Source organism: Podarcis tiliguerta (assembly GCF_965153285.1).
Source record: "Podarcis tiliguerta genome assembly, chromosome: 3".
NCBI lineage: Eukaryota > Metazoa > Chordata > Lepidosauria > Squamata > Lacertidae > Podarcis > Podarcis tiliguerta.
In genome coordinates this window covers 91,666,464-91,679,713 of record NC_139536.1, presented here as the reverse complement: position 1 = coordinate 91,679,713, position 13,250 = coordinate 91,666,464, and the positions used below count along the sequence as shown (strand labels likewise).

Genomic DNA, 13,250 nt, shown 5'->3' with positions numbered 1-13,250 from the left:
CTAAATGTTTTTTGTTTTTTATGAACTGCTTAAGCAATGACATCATAAAGAACTGGTTCAGGGACATTATTAAATGATAGAACCACAGGCTTTTTAAATACTGTTTATTTTTTTATGGAAAACACCATATTTTTGTGTATGAACATTTTAATCAGCATCCCAGCTGCATGTCCTACAAACGGCCTCATTTCCCTCTTGACCCTCGTTGCACTCAAATCCATCCTTTCTCTCGTCTTTCTTTCCATTTTCTTTTTCTGCTGTGTGGTTTGAAATTCTGACCAGATGGCTGGCAAGTTGGCAGTCTGAATACGGGTAGCTACCATGGGAGTGCTGCTTTCCTTACCCATCTGTCTCTGAATTCTCAGCTTAAACTGAACTTCTGGGCCGGTCCAGCCTTCTTTTTAGACATCCTGCTGGACCTCTGCCTTTCAAAACAGGTAGAAACCAGGAATGATATGTAGTAACAACAGCAACAAATTTTAAAGCACTGAAGGAAGGCACCCATGGTTTTCTTGGGCTGTTGATCCCAAGAAAGCCATTTTTATTAAGATGTGGCAATATATTCCCAAGCTAGGGGAATGTTTTCTGAACCTCAACATAGTCTACTCAGTTCAATGCACACCTTCTTTAGCAGTTGTGTGTCGAGGTCCCCAAGCCACCCCAAATAACTCACACATCACACAGAACTTTTGTTTAAGGTTTCGGGCATAATTTTTGGCCACAACTTTATTAAAATACAAAAATGTGAGTGGTTGCTTAGGCATTGATTGCGACTATCTGCCCCCTAGTGGGGGACAGACTGACATGTCGGAAGCCTGCAAAAGTCAGAAAAGGGGAATACATTTGGGGGTAGCGACGGAGCAGGGAACCTGCCCTCAGCCTTCCCCAAATGCAACCAGGGGCTCTTGCGTGGCCCTAGCTCCTTGACAGGGTTCAGACAAAAGCAATGGTGAGCCCCTGTATTCCTTTAACAGAATCCCTTGCAGTAGCAGCATTAGAGGGGCAGGCACAGCCAATCCATGCCCCTCCACCAACCAAACCATAAACCAATGCCTAACCGCAACCTTACAAGTTGTGATGATTTGCTACACAGTAGGCAAAAAACCAAATAGCACCAGCCAATCAGCCAGATGGACAAAATTCCTACCGGGCCCCTGCCCCAAGAGCAGACAACCCAATGACAGGCATAGCAAGGTCAATGCGAACAACCCTAAATATAGGGGAGGGGGGACGGGCAATCCGATGCACGGGAGAAAAGAGGAAGCTCTACGCTTCATGCAAGGAGTTTTAGCATTTCTGGCTGTCAATCACAGAATGGCAACATTAACTTCTTCCCAACAACAAGGGAAGCCCAATCACAACAGTGGCCAATGATCAATTAGCCCGCCTCACAACTTTGGAGTGTCTTGTCAACCCCCACCGCAACACGTGCTCTCCATGAAGGAGAACATGCTTTTTCCTCCTCCTGTTGGCTTCCCTCCTATCTCACTTAAGCTACTGAGGCTTCACAAGCTGCAGTGGCCGTTGGCTATTTTTATCCTTCCTTCAGCAAGACTGAACCTTTATAGGATGTGCCATTTGGCCAGACTTTTGATACACAGCATAATTGCTCCACAGTCTGCATTCACACACACACACACACACACACACGAATATTGCCTCTTCAGCTGCTCTCTGCCTGCCTGATTTTATTTTTCTCGTCACCACTATTTAAAGACTGTCAATCTGATATCCATATTGGTGGTATGGAAGATGCAGTGCAAGGCAATAGGGTTCCTTTCTGTCTGTGATCTCAGTGCCATGAAGAATCTTAAACCTCTCCTCCTCGTATAGATATCAGGTGTGGGGGGGAATTCATGTTTGTATTGTTCTGCATTCCAGTTAAGAGAGCTGCTATATATCAGCATGAAAGGGACGTGGGTGGCGCTGTGGGTAAAACCTCAGCACCTAGGGCTTGCCGATCGCATGGTCGGCGGTTCGAATCCCCACGGCGGCGTGAGCTCCCGTCTTTCGGTCCCAGCTCCTGCCCACCTAGCAGTTCGAAAGCACCCTTAAGTGCAAGTAGATAAATAGGTACCGCTTTATAGCGGGAAGGTAAACGGCGTTTCCGTGTGCTGCGCTGGTGCCGGCTCGCCAGAGCAGCTTCGTCACGCTGGCCATGTGACCCGGAAGTGTCTCCGGACAGCGCTGGCCCCCGGCCTCTTAAGTGAGATGGGCGCACAACCCTAGAGTCGGACACGACTGGCCTGTACGGGCAGGGGTACCTTTACCTTTTTATATATCAGCAAGGGAGATATAACCCAATATTGGGTAGATATAGAAACTATAAACCAGTAAACTTTCCCCCTATGGGTCTTACTGTTTAAAACCCTTAACTAAAATATAATAAATTCTGTATCAAATCCATTTATAAATAGCACTTTTCAAATTTGGGAAAACTGGAAATCCAAATTAGCACCTATTATTTCCCTGTTAATTTCAATAGTATATCAGTTCTTCTCAAGTTGTTTTCAAAATGGAGACAAGTGATTTGAACGGATGGAATCCAATGGCCTATATACATTACAGTGGTACCTTGGGTTAAGTACTTAATTCATTCTGGAGGTCTGTTCTTAACCTGAAACTGTTCTTAACCTGAAGCACCACTTTAGCTAATGGGGCCTCCTGCTGCCACTGCGCCACCGGAGCACAATTTCTGTTCTCATCCTGAAACAAAGTTCTTAACCCGAGGTAATATTTCTGGATTAGGGGAGTCTGTAACCTGAAGCGTATGTAACCTGAAGCGTATGTAACCCGAGGTACCACTGCATGTGATTTTTATAATGTGTGTGTAATATCCGTTTTATATACACACACACACGCTATCTATCTATCTATCATCTATCTATCATCTATCTATCTATCTATCTATCTATCGTCTATCTATCATCTATCATAATATATCTATTAGTCAAATGAAATTAACAATGAAAGACACCCAACACAATCTGGCTCATTTTTAATCAAATGCATAGCTTTATTATACAAGACCATGTGATGGCACAAGCACTTAGATCATTAACACAATATGAAAATTTATTAAACACAACGAAAGAGGAGAAAAACGCTTCAGTTTCCAAAATATAATCTATATTGGTTGAAGTCACCTTTGGAACTCATGAGAACAGGATTTAGGTATAGCAATCCAAATTAAAGATTGGAAGACTGGATTTGGGAAACACATCCTTTAAAATTTGTCTATAGTTTTGCAAGAGAGAATGGGAAATGCTAAATAAGTCAGTCTGTGTATAAATGTGAAGCTAAAGAACTTCTCCCCCATCCCTAGCAGCAAATGAAACAAGGGAGATTAGGCTGCATTTGATGTCCCTCCCCTTCAGGCTATGGAAGTATCAACATCATGCCACACCCACAACTGCCCCATTTTAAGCGGGACATCCTGGAATCACAGAAGCGCTCTGACAGCCTGCTTGTGGGGATGAAAATGTCGTGGGGTATATCATGTCCATCTTTGCTAGCTCCCACTTATCATGTTGCTGTTGTTGTTTAGTCGTTTAGTCGTGTCCGACTCTTCGTGACCCCATGGACCAGAGCACGCCAGGCACTCCTGTCTTCCACTGCCTCCCGGTCAAACTCATGGTCAAACTCATGTTCTTAGCTTCGAGAACACTGTCCAACCATCTCTTCCTCTGTCATCCCCTTCTCCTTGTGCCCTCCATCTTTCCCAACATCAGGGTCTTTTCCAGGGAGTCTTCTCTTCTCCTGAGGTGGCCAAAGTATTGGAGCCTCAGCTTCAGGATCTGTCCTTCCAGTGAGCACTCAGGGCTGATTTCCTTAAGAATGGATGTGTTTGATCTTCTTGCAGTCCATGGGACTCTCAAGAGTCTCCTCCAGCACCACAGTTCAAAAGCATCAATTCTTCGGTGATCAGCCTTCTTTATGGTCCAGCTCTCATTTTCATACATCACTACTGGGAAAACCATAGCGTTAACTATACAGACCTTTGTCGGCAAGGTGATGTCTCTGCTTTTTAAGATGCTGTCTAGGTTTGTTCCCGCTTATCATAATGGGTAGCAAATTGCAAATGATCCATTTGAATCTTGCTTCACTCTGTTGTTTTAGAACTTTTTTGTGGTCTCCTCTTGCCAAAGTGTGACAATTCCTTCAAACCCTTCCAGGTTTGTTTTGTCTTTCAGAGCTTCCTATCCTTTCTCTGGCTATACCTAGGAACATCTGAGTGCTGACGTTGTTCCAGCACCAAAATAAATAAAATGCTAACACACAGACACCACAGACACACTCCCTCCCATCTTTCTCATCTCCTTCATCAAGCACATTGCGGAGAACAGATGTGGTATGAAGGGTTTGACAAAATTTGAAGTGAGTTGCCTGCCCCTAGAAAAAATGCGGAAGAATCAGCGAAAGGTAACAGAACCTGACAGGAAGTCTGCTGCCCTGAACCACAGAGGGTCATAAAAGTTATGGGGTAGCAAAACCTAGCAATGTCCAAGTAGTTATTCCAAAAATGATTATGTCAGGCCTTAGATAGGAAAAGAAGCAAAAAGGAACAGAAACATATGGTCTTCTTTATTTTATGGTGTTTGATACTGTTGTACATGAAAGACCACCTGTGCAACGGATGATGATGATGATTCCACCCAATACCCACTGATCTCAGGGTGGTTCACAACGCAGCACAGGAAACAGATGTACACAGGACTGCAAACCTACATGAACTTAAATGTATCAGTAAGATCCATTGGAATGAAATGCTCAGTTGTGTGTAATGTGCTTGGATCTACATACCTTTCAAGTGCCCCAATTTTCCAGGTACAGTCCCAGAATTACAAAAAAAAAACCCCAAAAAAACACCATTCCGGCTTTTGATTTGATCCCAGAATGTCTCTATTTTCTCTGCCAGTGCTGCTGCCGACGAGCTTCAGAGAGAGGATGGACCTGCGCTCGTCCTAAGCAACCGCGGTGGCAGCAGTGGCAGCTGTGAGAGAGCATTCTGTCACCTCTCCATGGCCTCCTCACGCCTGCAGCTGCCAGCCTTCTCCTTTGGTCATCTTGTAGTAGATGCTGGAGAGTGGGCAAGGAAGAGGAGAGAGTGCCACCGCCACAGAGGTCAGACCCTGCATAACACATGTGGCTCTGAGGTGCAGGGAGGAGGAAGAGGAAGACAGTATAGATTTACAACAGGGGTTTGAGGGAGGTCGCAGCTCAGAGGCAGATGAGGGGGCGGAGCTGGGAAATCATGGGAAAGCCAGAGCAACACCTGGCTGACACGTTGTCATTAGAAATACCATTCCAGACCCTCCATCTCCCAGAACCCGGCGAGCCTTAAAAGTAGGAGAGCAAAGAGCTCAAAGACAGAGGCACTTAATAGCACCCGTAGAGGAGATGACGAGAATGACAAATGAGGAAGTGGGAGAGTCAGGGGGGTGGAGATTCACTCCGGTCAATGCCATTATCTAAAAGGCCAGGTTCTATAGCCTCTCTGTGTAAAGATTGAAATAAAAAAGAACTGTAAGTAATAGTAATAGTAATAGTAATAATAATTATAATTATAATAATTTATTATTTATACCCGCCCATCTGGCTGGGTTTCCCCAGCCACTCTGGGTGGCTTCCAACTGAATATCAAAAACAATACAGCGCCAGACATTAAAAACTTCCTTAAACAGGGCTGCCTTCAGTTGTCTTTGAAAAGTAAAATAGCTATTGCCTTGACATCTGCTGGCAGGGCATTCCACAGGGCAGGCGCCACTACCGAGAAGGCCCTTTGCCTGGTTCCCTGTAACCTCACTTCTCGTAGCGAGGGAACCGCCAGAAGGCCCTCGGCGCTGGATCTCAGTGTCCAGGCTGAACGATGGGGGTGGAGATGCTGCTTCAGGTATGCAGGACCAAGGCCATTTAGGGCTTTAAAAATCAGCACCAACACTTTGAATTGTGCTTGGAAACGTACTGGGAGCCAATGAAGATCTTTCAGGACCGGTGTTAGATGGTCTCGGCGGCCATAGGGGCAGGGTGCAATGTGGGGCCTCCAGAGTCTGCCTGCCTGCCTGCTCCCACTCAGCTACCCTACAGCTTGGGGGGGGGGCAGCAGTTGGACTGTTTGGGCAGCGCAGAGCCTGTACACGCCCAAGCCACTGCGCCTCTCCCAGGAGAGACACCTGGCTTGGGCACGCAGCAGGCCCTGCTGTGAGTGCTGCCCGGCATTTTGTCACCCCCCTCAGTGGTGACACCCGGGGCGGCCCGCACCCACTGCACCCCCTTCCTCCACCCCTGCCTGGGCAGGAAGAAAGAGTGGAGCAGATTGCAAGGAGTCTTTGCTTTGTGCATCCTTGTCTAATATTGCCCCTTTCTAAAATTTATTTATTGGTGTATATTTTTCTTTTTGTAAATCTACCCATCCAAGAATAAAATAAAACCAAATCAGGATTAAGGGTTTTTTCCCAGGATTGTGGGGGGCCTTTGTGCTATGCCCATTGTTGAAGTGGTGAGGGCACTTGCCCTGCTTCAGAAAGGAAATATTCTGCCAAGGTGGGGGGGGGAATGGGGGGGGTTGAGGAGGGTCAGTTGGGAGGGGAGCAGGAAATGTCCCATTTTCACCTGAGGAATGTTGGAGGGTACTGATCTAATACATAAAACAAAGCTGCTGATTTCAGTGGTGCTTTTACATGCATGCTTTTCTCTGGATTGAACATAAAAACCCACAATAAGCTGCACTGAGTTGTACCAGTATAACCTCATTTAATTAAAACAGTAACCTCATTTTTCAAAAAATAGGAAAGAAATGCCGTAACATCACATCACTATCATATGATTTTATTTAGATGTGTGTATAATTAGTTGGAAAAAGTCACTCTCGGATCAAAGAACCCTGTGTAAGTGTTCGAGAAGGAGAAAGTTCACACGTACTATTTTTTTCCCAAATATCTGAGTTGGTTGCCATAGAAATCACAGCCGTGTGATATTGATTCACAGCTGCTTGAGTCTCTTAGGTTGAAAGGTTTTTGTTTTTTTTACCCGACTATAATAAAAATACACAGACTATAAGCGTCCTGCTTGAGGCATAAGCAGCAGCTTGATAAAGAAAACGGGCCTGCTGTTTGTGCGGTATATTTTAGTTTTAGGGTGCATTTTTAAGGGAAGTGAGCAACAAGACAGCTTGCTTTCTTATAGATGTTCAACTTAAATTACCAAATAAAACCATTATGCAAAGAAGATCTCAAGAAGCTGCAGTAAAAAAATGTATTTGCTCCTTGAGAGCTGCTTGTGTTTAGAGTGGGCTTAAGCAAATATTATTAGATGTTCAGATACGTCCAATAATCCGGATTTAGCTGCACAGGGGAGATTCTGGTCTGGAACCTGATTAGACACGGAAATGGAGAGGGGTCTTTTTCTTCTAACCACTATGCACTATGAACTGTACTTGGTGAGAGTCTGTAAAAGTTCTTGTAAAGATTCAGGTTCGTACAGATGCTGTAAAAATTATTGCTGAAATGCCTGCAAAGTTATGGTTCTGTAATGAAAAGACACGGAATAGTGAACAAGCTTCCCTGGGAGACAGCTGGATGATGCTACTGACCCAGACCCTCCAAGTGCCCCTATTTTCCAGGGACATTCCTGATTTACAGATGCTGTCCCGGTTTCTGATTTGATCCCAGAATGTCCTGCTTTTCCTTAGGACGTCCCTATTTTAATCAGAGAAATGTTGGAAGGTATGGCCCTGCCAATCTAGCCATCATCAGCTTGGTCAATCAAGGAGCAAAGTGAAGTCATAGATCTTTTTAAAAAGTGTAGACTCAGATACAATAGAGAGGCTGAAAGGCCCAACAGGATGGCAATTTATACTTGCCCTGGGTATGAGGCCAAGCACCACTATTCGTCAGTTGGTCCCGTGCCCAGGGGAACACCCTCCAATTCCTGCCGCCATAGTCCAGTTTTGGAGGTAGGAGGACGATCTGGCCTGCAATAGGCTGGTTCACAGAGGAAGGGACTTCTCAGAAGTACGGTACATAAAGGCAAGAAGCAAGGAGGGGTGGTAGCACTGGCTTGCAATGGCACCCACAGAAGTGGCAGAACTGCACTCCGGCTGAAAAAAAGAAGCCCTTGATATGAGGCGATTTCAAAGGTTTCCATTTGAAAACCTCTGCCGTAGAGGTTTGAAAGGTCAGTGCTGTCTACAATACTGATACAGGTTGCTGTGATATATTACAGGGCACATGACCTGGAGACCAGTATTGCCTAGCATTTATTTGTACCTGCAGAAACCTTCACTGCCATCCAGCTACCCTCACACAGACTGAGAAACATGGGGGGAAAAACCCAACCCCTATATGATTAGCCAAATGTGAAAGATATAAAATGACATTATTTAATACCGAAATGATGTTGTGCAACCATGAAGAGCTAATTCACACAGTCAACAAGCATATGTTTGGGAGGCAGAGAGAGATGCAGACATACACAGGAAACCCTGACTGCACATGTGGTCAGGTGGAAGAAGGATGTGCGCACGTAAGTGGCACGCGTGTGTCACTTCTCCACGTGAACCTAATCTGACTACCTCACTCCCCTTCTGCTGAATCCTAAATTGGCTCGCATCAACATGATTTACTTCAGGATCCACGATTCCTTTGGAGCCAACACACAGCCCTATGTGTTATGTTGTAACCTGCCTTGGAATCGGTGACAATGAAACTACGCACTGTTTCGTTTTTTGTTGTTGTTGTTGTTGCATTTTATTGTTGTAGTATACATTACAAACCTCTTTGAGAGTCTCTCTCTCTCTCTCTCTATATATATATATATAGTGATACACGTCTAGTAAATGGCCTCGGCCCAGTATACCTGAAGGAGCATCTCCACCCCCATTGTTCTGTCCGGATGCTGAGGTCCAGCACCAAGGGCCTTCTGGCAGTTCCCTCGCTGCGAGAAGCAAAGCTACAGGGAACCAGGCAGGGGGCCTTCTCGGTAGTGGCCCCCGCCCTGTGGAACGCCTTCCCATCAGAAGTCAAAGAGATAAACAACCATCTGACATTTAGAAGACATCTGAAATCAGCTCTGTTCAGGGAAGTTTTTAATGTGTGACATTTTAATGTATTTTTAATCTTTGTTGGAAGCTGCCCAGAGTGACTTTGGAAACCCGGCCAGATGGGTGGGGTACAAATAAATTATTATTATTATTATTATTATTATTATTATTATTATTATTATTATAGAATCATAGAGTTGGAAGGGACGACCAAGGAACATCTAGTTGAATCCCCTGTGATGCAGGAATCTCAGCTAAAGCATCCATGACATTATGGTAAATCGAAGGAACCTACATATTCTGTATTGCCCTTTGCCATGGCCAGTGAATTAGGGGGTACCTTTCCCCAGAGCACCTCAGGTGTCATATTGCGCCGCCAAACATGGGGAAGTCTTGTGTTACTGACAGATAACCTGCATAGAGAGCTCCCTAATAACTTGTCCAAGATTAAGACGTAAGTGTCACTTCCTTCCTTACACCTACACTGCCAGTCTCCTTTTCCCTTTTCATGTTTCTCACACTCTTTCCACCATGCCCATACTTTCTGTGGCCTTTTCTTTTTTTAAACCCCCTTCCCTATTCACTCAAGTGCAGTTAATCTATAGGCAGTGGCACAAAGATGCACACAAGAGCTTGCTGGCATGTGGAATATGGCTGGGATGCCAAAGAATATTTCACACACTGAACACTGCACAGACGTACAATGAATCCGCAGAGCATAGCGAGAGCATTTCTTATCTCAATGCAGCGTCTGCTTGTTCCAGTTTGAATTCCGGCAGCAAAACCAATTCCCTATTGAATAGGTACCTCATGATATACCAACCCGGAGAGGACCGGCTAGGCTGAGAGCTCAGTTCATTTGGCAAGGAAGCAGTGTCTCCCTGACAAAAGCCAATTGTTAGCAGAGATGTTGGTGGAATAATTTCCTCATTCTTGTTCAGTTCACCTCTACAAACAAAAAACTAAAAACTGGGGGAAATGCGAAGTCTTCCATCTCTTCCCGTGCTTTTATTCTAAGACTATTTCAATTCCAACTTCTTTCCATATCATTCCGAGTCTTTCCCAGTTCTGCCTGTGATTTTAGATATTCAGAGTTTATAAAGGATAGCTGGAGAACTGCCTCGAGCAATCACCGTATATTATGAAGTTCCCCCTATTTTTAAAGCAATCAATAATGTTCTGTAATCAAAACAAAAGTTTGATTGATCTGCCTGGAACGAATAAGGTAGCTCACGCTAGCAGAACTGATATACTACCAAGTTCATTTTGTTCATAGTAAATTTATACCCTGCCAACCAGGGCAGAAATGCCTCTGGAAGCTGCTTTCAAATATTTAAAAGAAGAACAAACAACAATTTCAATATTCCTCTGGTTAGAGTTTTCCATGATACGCAGGTAACACAAACATCGGCTGCATCTTAACTGCCTAGTCCTTTCTCTTTGTTTCCACACAACTGGGAAACATGTACGGTCAAGGGAAACCTCTTTGAAAATTACCTGAAATGATAGAATAATAGAGTTGGAAGGAACCCACAGGCCAAATTCAAATATCTTTAATACGGTCAATGACCAGAAGCAATCCATAAAAATAAAACAAAACATGGCAATACAAGCACCACTGCACCACAGACAACAGTGGAGACATGGCCAGATCAAAAGAATTGGAGCTTATGTTTATGACCAGGTCTCGACCCTTAAGGTTTTAAGGATTCTATTCAAATGTCACTACTGTTTATTAGCGTTCCTTCGATGTTTGCAATTTGAGCTCCGTTGCTGTCATCATTGCTCGTCTTATTCTTGTTGCAATGTAACACTACTTCGCTACAGGCCTGTTGATTTCGGGGTCTTTGTCAGCTAAGATGTGTCTGATATAGGTGTCGTCTGTGCTACGAGGTATTTTCCTCAGAATCGGCTCGATCAGCTCTTTTCTTGAGTCTCGATATAATGGGCAGTATAAGATGACATGCCCGATGGTTTCAATTTTGTTGCTGTTACAGGGACATAATCTTTGTTCGAACGGTATTTTGTTGTATCTTCCCTCTAGAAGAGCTGAAGGGAGAGCGTTAAAGCGGGCCCTGGCAAATGCCCATCGGTGTTTAGCATTATGTAGAACTTTGAGATAGTTTGCTAGATGGGGGCTTTGGAACCCACAGGCCATCTAGCAATGCAGGAATTCTGCTCACAGCCATCCCTGAGTGGGCTCGAACAACCAACCTTCTGGTTAACAACCAGACACACATTGTGCCACAGGAATGGGGGTGGGAAACTACAATTCCCATCATACCTAACCATTGACCATGCTAGCTTAGGGATGATAGGATCTGGAGTCCAATGACATCTGGAGTTGCACCGCTTGCCATATCCCTTGATGTGTCAGTAGAGAGGACCACTTTGCAAATGTGCCTGTGTGAATTTGTGGCAGAGAGCAACAGTCACACCCCAAAGTGATATTTAGCATATTGATAAGGAAACTGCCCCAAGTACATAATCCACTGTGCATTCCCTGTGCCCATGTGTGGAAAAGCATCCTTTAATGTAGGAGAGAGAGAGAATTGAAAGACTGGTGAGATCCCCAAAGTTACAAAAAGCCTTTTAACCTTTATGTACATGCATAATTATTTTTGGAACAAATCCTAAGCATAGCAGCCCATGTGCACAGCATTGCAGGCATTGCTTATCAAAGATTTCCCTTTTTCTGAAATGCGAAAATAACTTAGTGCTGTTCTGAGCTGAACATCATGCTTTCGGGTTGTGTGCTTTCCTTAATATATTTCCCCCCCAGTTCAAAATCTGTTTTATTCTCCTTTTTTTAAATTGTTTCAGAGAGCAGAGGGCTGATAAACATAGAAATTGCATTAGAAAACAAAAGTGAATTTCAGCATCATCAACTGCAAATCCTCTGCAATTTCTCAAGGCGGGTGAATTTTATACAATATTTCCCCCCTGAAGTCATGCATATTTTATGAAGCTGAGACACACGCTGATTTCAGTTAAGTCTTTGGGCTACAGGAGTAGAAAAGAAACAGGATGTAATGTAGCATATCATAATATATGAAGTAATCATTTAAATGTAGCTTGCCGTAAATCAATACACCTCTGTTGTGCTGAAACAGCTGAGGAAGAGATATTCAATAGGCAGTGCTAGGCATTCACTTGTAAGCCTTTGTTAAGGGGTAGGTGTTTTTGCCTCTGTAGTCCTCCCCCCCCCCCGGTTGCTATTTGGCACCATCTCTCTCCCCCCCTGCCCCAGTAAGCTTTCCTTCTTAGAATGATCCCAGCCAATTAGAGATCCTGTAGCATGTGTACAGGAATTACTTAAGGCTGAGATGGAATGATGGTGATGCTTGATGGACTGAACGTATGTGTAATGGTTCTAGGGGTTGCTCGTGCGTAAATCGGCGCCACACCTGGGTGGGTTGCCTGAGTGAACCCTTTCTGTCTGGACAGCCCATGGCTGTCTCAATCACTGGCAGAATCCGTCAGTGGGCGTTTCTTGAACTTCTTCCAGCATAAAAGTTCTTTGACGCCTAGTCGCCGCCTACTCTCCCTGCGCGGAAGCCTTCTGCGCAAGGAGGGTGTGGGCATCGGAGGACCCGTGCTCTCCCCGCTGGTCCCCGGCGAGGAGTCTTGGAGCCACCTTGCCGATTCCCCCATCTGCCCCCCTCCTCCACTGGTGCTACGCTGATTTCCTTCCCCAGAAGATGTGCTGCTTCTCTCCCTCCCGGGACGCTCTCCGGAATCCCTCTGGAGCCCTCCCTCTCCCTCTAGCTCCGATGGTAGTTCCCTGACAGTATGTGTAATCCTAACCCAAGTCAGAGGACATTGCTTCTTTTCCAAGCCAGTGGAGAAAAGTTGTATTTGAAACTGGTATGGTGGGATGAGGGATTGTACTGGAGATCACAGTGTAGAAGAAGCCCATTGCTATTCACCGGCTCTTTGTGGCTTCTTTTACTCTAGACATATACTCCTCTCTCTCTCTCTCTCTCTCTCTCTCTCTCACACACACACACACACACACACACCACTTCCCCAGTGTGGCCCCCGAAAAATGCCACTGGCTGTTGCCAGTAGGATATTTTCACATCTATTGAAAATGTTGAAAAATCCTGCTCCCCTGTTTTAGTTCAGCCCTAATGTTCATTTGTTTGGGGACAACGTGAAACCCATTTTAGTCAAATGTGCCTGAAGTACGTAGCTGATTTATCACAGG

At 44.8% G+C, this 13,250-nt stretch overlaps 1 long non-coding RNA gene across 3 annotated transcripts in view; it reads right to left on the bottom strand.

Moving 5' to 3' along the window:
• Nucleotides 1-13,250, bottom strand: part of LOC310673456 — a 148,040-nt gene that overhangs the window by 62,990 nt on the left and 71,800 nt on the right. The window lies entirely within an intron of this gene.